We start from the raw sequence: 8,661 nt of genomic DNA on the forward strand, positions 1-8,661 counted from the left end.
TCTCGCCCACAGCTGCCCAAAGAGCAGGAAATGAGGGGGGCAGGGATGCTCATGCCCTGTCCTCCCCCACCAACTCCCAGCTCAGAACCATGTCCAGCACTCCAACCTGGGGCCAGTGCCAACTTGGCCATGTCAGGGGCATCACACACCCCTTCCCTAGGGGGAGGTTTGCCCATAAGTGCCTACATCACAGAGCTGCCCCTACTCTGTGGGAGGAGGAGAAAGGACGAAAGCGGTCTAGAAGGAAACCTTCCCAATTTCTGACAAATCAGTGCCAACCACATTGTGGGCATCACAAGGGCAGGTCCTGGCTCCACTGGCTGCTCTTTTGAGGCAGAGGGAATTGGTGTAGAGAAGTTTGTGCCAGTTTTCTTTATCCTGACCCAGCTGGAGGGAAGACAAATAGTGCCCCAACCTCAATTATGCTAATCCCCTGCTCCCCAAAACACACGGGTGCAGATACAGGGGTTTCCATGGCCACCCCAGATACCATGGGGAAAAAAACTAAAAAGGATAGCAGAAGATATTGGCTACCCACATGTAAAGATAGAAGCCTGGAGGCGAGAACAGGCCATGCCTGCCAGGTTGGGCATGCGCTGCCCCCAAGCTGAGTCAGAGGCTATGAGGGAGAAGCCTGGGTGCTATGGTGCCAGGGACTACAGTGCCCTCACCCCACCCCACCTGGGATTCCTGACACCTCCCAGTCCTAGGGGAATGCCCTCCCTATACAGGAGGCAGGAAATCAGCTTAGTGACTCTCTGGAGGCCTGCAAGGGAGCCCTGTCCATGAAGCAGGCGGGAAACCCAGGAGTCCTGGCACCTAGCCCAGAGAGTGAATGAGAGAAATACCTCAGAGGGGAGGAAATGACCCAGATGAACGCAGACACATGGTACCCCCAGCAGCTCCCAGATGTGACCCCATAAGAAGGTACTGGCCAAAAGGGCTGGATGGGAAAAATGAATGTATTTCTCAACAAGAGGAGAGAAGAAAAAGAAGCCAGAGGAATTGGAAGCCCAACTCTCACCTCCTTATCAAAGTCAGAGGTACTGACATTAAGGTCATCAAATACTAACAGGGTCCTCAGGTGCCCAGTGTGTTTCCCCTGCAGTAATCTCCATCCCCTGGCCTATTTGTTACTGAGCTTCCTTTGGCACCCCTTCCCTGGGGCCAAGCCAAGCAACCAGTCAGCAGGCTCAAGGTGGTGCTCAGGAGGCCTGGGCAATGCCAGGGGCAGCCCTCATACCATCCTCCCACTGGCTTCCCTCCCGCCCGCTCTCAGCCACCACACATATCTCAGCTGTCGAATCCGATTAGAGCTCCTGCCCAGTGAGCCGGACAAGGAGGCCACTGGGCAGGGGAGAGACAGAGACAAGGACACAAAGCAGGAATGGCAGAAGGAAGGTGGAGACAGGGCTCAGGGGAGTAGCTGTGGAGCCTCAGAGGAAAAACAGCAGGGTGGAGAGATCTGTACTCCGACCAAAGTGCTCTGGAGACACCTACAATCTGCATTAGGGGAACTCTGCAGTACCTGGGGCAACAGCTATGCCTGTTTCCTCAGTCCCCCAGATGGACGGGATGGGGGAAGGAAACTGAAGGCAGAGAGACTGACCTAGATTTAAGAAAAAGGATCCCATCCTAGAATCTTTCAGCCACAGCTCCCATTTGCGCTGTGCTTTACCATACATTATCTTATGGGGTCTTAATGGCAGTGTCCCTGCCAGGCAAGCCAGGCTTGCTATTGATAATTTCTACAAATGAAAAAACTGAGGCGTGGAAAAAGGAAAGACTATAAATGCAGAGTTAAGTGACCCTGGGCTGAGTTTCAAATTCAGGCCTCTGATTCCCGATTCGCTGCTCACACTCAATCTCTATTTTCTTTCTTGGGTCGAAAGCAGAATAAAGTCTGAAACTACTCCATTATCTATCCTTTCCTCCAAATACAACCCTCAGGAGACCCGAGGAGCCATGGAGGAATACAGGGTACACTTTATACCCAGACAGTTACCGGATAGGTCCATGCCACCCACCCCCACTACACACTGAGAACCTGAGGAGTTCCCTCAAAGTGTGACCAGTCTCTATCACACTTCTCCATAGTCTACTACTCCCTAAGGCAAGATACACCCTTACACATGGTTTCTCAGACAAGTCATTCACCCCTTTTATAAACCCACTAAACCAGAGTATGCTCTAGATCTTCAGAAAGCAGGGACTGTCAGCCCACAACAGAAGAGAAAAATATGCCAATATAAACAGTAGGTGAAATCCAGACCTCTTCCAAAGAGCCTGCAGGAGGGCAGAAGCTTGGGGACCTCCCAGCTGTAGGGTAACACCAGGAGCCTGAGGCTCTGAAAGCCAAGGAGCCCAGGGAACTGGCATGGCTGGTCAACGTCCCTGGTCTTGTCTACACCCCCTTTCCCAGCCATCTGGACTGAGCCTCTTCTGGCCTGGGCCATATTCTGGGATCTCTCCTCTGAGATGCATGCAGAAACCTCTACCCAAAACTTATAGATCTTACACCACATGGTCTTTATACATATACACACACACACAGAGTGGAGGGGGCTTTTTGAAATCGGCATTGAGGTATTGGCAGGAATAAAGGCTCTAAGTTGAAAGAACTTACCCTAGAGGAAAAGGTCACCAAAATGCTCATAACCTCCACTACCCTTTAGCAAAGCCCTTGGCTACCGAAGTGTGACATGAACCTGGAAGGAGACATTTGGTCCCCTACAAGGTGAGTAGGGAGTGGGGGCAAAGTCCTGAGCTCTTTGGGCAGGAAAGCAAGAGAGAAATCCCTTGGGAAGGCTCAGATCCCTCAAGCTCTTTCCACTCTTTCTGTTACCCCAACACTTGCCAATTATCCAGTCTAGGTGAGATGGGGGAAGGGGTATTGGGCAATACTGCAAAGGTGGGTACAAAGGGTGTGGGGCCTGGGCAGACCTTCCCCCAACTTTCCTTTCTTAGAAAATGAAGAATGCCTCAAGGAAATGTGGGAGGGGTGCTGGAGGGTGCAGGGGTTTTGATCTTTCAGACACCCCACTGTTCCTAGGCTCCCACCTCCCAGGACTACAGTGAAAAATGGGGGAGGAGGGATGAGAGCCTGAACTGGTGAAAAGGGAAACGGCAAGATCAGAGGCAGAGGGGCCGGGCAAAAGGTGGCAAAAGGAGAATTGGGAAGGGGTGTGCATGATCCTACCTGCTCAGGTGTGTGCTGGCAGGGGGGCGATGGGATTCCCAGGAGAACCGGGGAAGCCCTCTCAGCTCGATTCAGGATTCCCCCCTGCTTCTGGGTTAGGCTGCTGCAAGAAGCACAGGTTCCCGTTGGGTCCTAAAGTCCACTCTCTAAACAGTAGTCTCTCCCGCCTTCTACTATCAGCTCTGAAGTCCTAAGGTGCAGAGCTGAGGACCCATGGGGGAGAAATAACCCACTGGAAGAAAGGTGAAATCAGTCATAGGCTAGGGACAGGTATATTCCTGGTCTCAAATAAAGCATATGAATGCTTTAAGCTAAGGATAGGATGGCAAGGGGTAGGAGGAAAAGACATTTTTTTCCTGCCTGCCCTGAGCCAATGGATTTGGACCTTTGGTGCTAGAGAAGAGGTTAAGATCTCTACCACTTGTGCTGAGCCATTCAGCTACTGAGAATTTGAGGAAGGAGATGTTATTTTTTGATGGATACTCATTTCTGTCCTCTTCCTCAGAGACTATAGCAGTCTCCTTCATTCTGCCCTAAGTGCCTAGGAGGCCATGCCAGGGGAAAATTGATGGTCAGCAAGTAAAAATAGCAGGATGACTTAGTTGGCAGCTGGAAACCTGCAAAAATCTTTTGGTTAGTTTTTGCAGTGCTGGGATTCAAACCCAGGGCTCAACACATGTAGGTAAGCACTCTACCACTGAACTACAACCCACGCCCAAAAAACTGGCAGAATTTTATCACTAGACTGAGGAGTGTGTGTGTGTGTGTGTGTGTGTAAGTGTGGGGTATACCAATATACCTATACAGGTGAGAGTCTGAGAGGCTGAGGAAGGGGAAAAACCAAAAAAGATCTTTGAGCTATATCCATAACTAGAAATAGCAACTGTCAGTGGAAGAAAAGACTGCAGAATTAAGAGGTCAACTAGTGTCTTGACCCAGCCCTCAACAGGGTTCTGGATCTTTATTACCAAAATGCACAAGTTAAAGAGTATTTTTCCCAGGTATCATTTTGGATAAACACAGCGGGTAGAGGAACTCTTAACACAAAAAGATCAGCTTCCAGGTCGCTGACTCAGTTTAGGATAGTCAGTTTGTTTGTAGCTCAAAAGGGAGAATTCAGGTGTGGTGGCCCAGGTGGGCCAGGGAAATAATGGGTGAGAAATCAGCACAATACTGGACTGAGAACATTTTGCAAGGAGAGTTACACATTATCTCCAGCAGCAGAGCAGGGAAAATGTCATGGGGTGAAGGGCCAGGGGAAGTCCAGGACAGACTTGAGGGAAGGGAGAAATCATGGCCTCTTCCTAGAAGGGGAGAGGGCAACAAGGCCTCCACCCCTTCTGTCTTGCCGGAAGAACTAGGGAAAGGAGCTAGACAGAAAGAATGGAGGGCCGCAGGGTGGAGTCCATGGGGTGAACTTAGGTCAAGCCTTTCACCCTAATGTGCCTCAGTTCTCTCCCAGCTGTTAAACAGGGCTCTTGGTTCTTCCCAGGCAGTTAATGAGTGTTTACAAAAGGGACTTGGAGATCCTCAGATCTCAGCTGGGCCACCACTACAGTTATAAAGCTCAATAAGGGCTGAGTGTTACTTGGGGAGGGGAGGAGCAGGGGAAGAGGGAAACAGACTACTCTCTTACAAACTAAGGATGAAACCAAGCTCAGAGAGCAGCACAGGCCCAGCTGCCACAGGATATCCTTGTGCCCATGGATGGAGGTCACACTCCACCCCCCCACCCGGCACCTCTAACCACCACCAAAGGCTGGCCTCCAGCTAGCTGTAGGCAGAACCCAGACAAGCAGCTGGTCTTCATTAACTCCAGCTTTTTCACCCCCCACTGTGAACCCACAGCTTCTACAGGCCTTGGCTACAAGGGCTGCCCTAGCCCGACCTTGCAGCTGACACTGGGGTAGGGGGCACCTCACCAAAGGCCAACTTACCAGCTCTAAAGTAAGTGGAAGCAAGGCTCCTTTTTCCCATTGGGAGCAAGGAGAGAAAGAAAGGAGTGTGGGGGTGAGAGGGTGGAGGTGGGGGAATTTAGGGCAAACAGCAGGCAGTGAAGTCAGCTGGATTGAGGCCCAGAAACCCCCACACCCTGGGGCCAAGTCTTACTCTAGCTTTGCTTTCAGCTTGAGTCTTGGCTAGGCCCCAAACTAGGGAAGGTCCTGGCTGCCCCTTTCTGCCTCCCTACCCCCACCCTTATTAAATACACATTTTATCTCTCAGCATCTTCATTATCTTAACTGAAGGAGACAAGTAGTGGATGGCGGCAGTAGAGAGCGTCAGGAGGGGGGGGCGGGTGTGGGGAGCAGGCGCACCCTTGTTATAAAGTGCTGATCTAGCTCTTTCAGGCAGTGTGGGAAACAGAGGAGGGATCAAAGGGAGTGAGGCTGATTCAGAACTCAATTAGAGCTTTTTAAAAAACGGAGCTGCCTCTCCTTTTGCCAGTCTTCAGCCTTTACCCAGGCCCCTTGCACCCAATTAGCTTCTACTGCCAGTGCCTTGGGGCTGGGGCTGGAAATCAAGGGGAGGCCAGAGGAGTACACCTTCTCCCCCTACAGAATGTACTTCTAAGAGGAAGACCTGCTGTGTTTGCAGCTCAAGAGAATGTGTCTTAGAGGGTGTCCTGACTTTTCAAGAGGAACCTGAGATCACTACTTTCCCCAAATGTTAAAAAGTAGGACATCAAAAGTGGGTTCCTTCCTAGGTCCTTGCCAACTATAGGCAGTTTCTGGTCAATATCTAGGGACACTTGGTAACAGGCACACCTCTTCCCAGCCCGAAGGTAAGCCTTGTCCCATAGCCAAAGTTTCCCTCAAGCAACAAGCAGCATAGAGGCTGTCTCAAGTAAAATACAACTACATCAGAGGAGTGACTGGAATGCATCTGTGAGGCCAATAAATGCTCCAGAACTATGCCAAGACACATTTTGTAGGTGAAGTACCCTTCTTTTGCAGGGGCCTGCTCTACCTCTGTACAAAAGCACCAACAATGTTTACCTTCAGCTGAGAACTATCAAGATGGTAAAGACAGCATCTTACTTGGTTCATTTATCATTGAACAATTGTTAAATACTTAGCAGGAGGGCTGGGGATATAGCTTGGTAGAGTGCTTGCCTCACACATGCCCAAGGCCCTGGGTTTAATCCCCACTGCGCGAGCGCACACACACACCCCCTACTAGGCACCAGGCACTGACTGTGAGGATAAATACAAATGTAAATGACATCTCAATCTTGGGCCTAGGCATGTAGTTCATTGGTAGAGTGCTTGCCTAGCATGCATGGCATGAGACCTAAGTTCCATCCCCAACACCAGAAAACAAAAACAAAACCTCTTAAATCTTGGACTTCTTTTCCTCCCATAGTAATCAACATAATACTTCTCAAAAAAAATTTTTTTTTTTCAGTGCTAGGGATCAAATCCAGAGCTTCATGTACGCTAAGCAAGTGCTCTATCATTGAGCTACATTTCCACTCCTAGATATTTTTAAAAAATATGGTTTAAGCCATATCTTATTTCCACTTCCAGGCCATACTGGGGCTTGAATCCAGGGCCTCATACATGCAAGGCAAACACTCTACTATTGAGTTACATCCCTAGCCCTTTTTATTTTGAAACAAAGTCTTTCACTTATTTCCTAGGCTGATCCCAAACTTTTGATCCTTTTAGCTTCCTGAGTAGCTGGGATTACAGGTGTGTAATACATACCCAGCTAGCTCACTTCCCAGTTCTTATTGGTGCATCTTAAAAGGGTTTTTAAAGGTAGGGAGTAATGAGGGAGGAGGGTTGGAGAAAATAGGGCTCTACCAACTTTCCTGATCTCTGGGTAGCCTGGACCTCACACACTCTTGCAGTTAGCTAGCCACAGATGAGTCTTCATTGAGCCAGAAATGTCAGTGGCAGCTCTGGGGTTGAAACTCACACCAACATTATTGTGTCTGTTTTTTTTTCTTTCCATGGCAATACCCAACACTATGGAAGCTTATCTACTTATTAAAAAAAAAAAAAAAGACAAACCAGGATATAGGCAGACACACACCCCAGCATCTTAAAAAAAAAAAAAAAAAAAAAGTAGGTCAGCATCTTTGCCACTACTCCATATGAAGTAGCCTAATATCTTGGCAAAAACTACTAACCACAGGCCCATCCCATCCCACTAAAATTCCTACCACCTTCCTGTAGCTCTCAGCTTCAGTGAGAAAAAACAGCAAGGAAAGAGTTTTCTTCCTTTTCTTCTCTGGCTGTCTGAATTACACTTAAGACTTTACTGACAAACATATATCAGCCTTTGCTCCCACAAGGGCAGCGGAAGCCAAGCAGGGACTTCAATGATGCTTCACGCATCATTGACAGAACCAACCCTGTTCCAATTGCTGAAGTCTTAAGAGCAGCAATGACCTAGAAATTGACAGTGGGGGGAGAACCGAAGGAAAGGAAACTAACAAACCAGTCCACAGAAAGCCCTATTTCCAAATACCAGGGGAAGGAGAGAAAGGAGGGAGAGGGGAAAAGAAATTTGGCCCTTTTGAATCCGTAAATGTGATCTTGGATGGAAGCCAGGGAGGAGACATAGCAGCCCCACTGCGAGTCAAGCCATGTTCCTGACTCAAGCTCTACAGTTAAGAGGAAGGCGCCAAGCCTCAAACACAACGAGGTGGGGAGGCCGCTCCTTTCTGGGCAGGATCCTACTGTGGACACAGAACAGACAGCTGCCCACAGTGTGGAAACAAACTGTAAAGCAGTCACGTCTCTTAAGGCTGCAGCATCCAATAAAATGTAATTTAAATCAAGCCTCGCATCTGTTCTCAATCCCATTCAGTCTCTGCTTTCCATCAGCCTTCGGACAATCTTTGCAATTATGCTTGTTAACCCTTATAGCCCCAGATGCCTTCCAATCTTTTCAATATAGAACTGTGTACCCCATTTGCAAAATTGCCCTCTGAGTGCATTAATGCTCTAATATAGTGTAAGAACAACATCCAGCCCTGTGTCCACAGATTCTCCCCTGCTACACATCAGTGGGTAGTGTTCATTTCAGAGAGTCCTCTCTGCTTGCCTTTCTTCTATCCCATACCACCTGCTGTAGTGCAGATCACTTTACAAAGATACAGTGGGCAGAATGAATGAAACAGTGGCCAACAGATCATTTATACACATATCAAGTTCCCAAACCCAAGGCCCTATCAGAAAAGCAGGAGGCAACTGAAGAGCTCATGGAGAAGTAGAGTCTTGGTGCTGGCTCTCAGATCATTCATATCACACACGGTTTATATCTCAAGCATTTATTTGCTCAAGTAATACAAACAATCTTCCAAACAAATCAAACCTAAGTACCTTTCCACCCCTTCCCTCAAAACCACCCCAGCCCCAAACCTACACTTTAAGTAGTGTTGTAATGGTGCCCTCTGGTGTTCCTGTCATAAACTGCCATTTAATGCTACTAGAAACCAAACTCAGAGGAGT

This window comes from Marmota flaviventris, chromosome 17 (genome assembly GCF_047511675.1).
Source record: "Marmota flaviventris isolate mMarFla1 chromosome 17, mMarFla1.hap1, whole genome shotgun sequence".
NCBI lineage: Eukaryota > Metazoa > Chordata > Mammalia > Rodentia > Sciuridae > Marmota > Marmota flaviventris.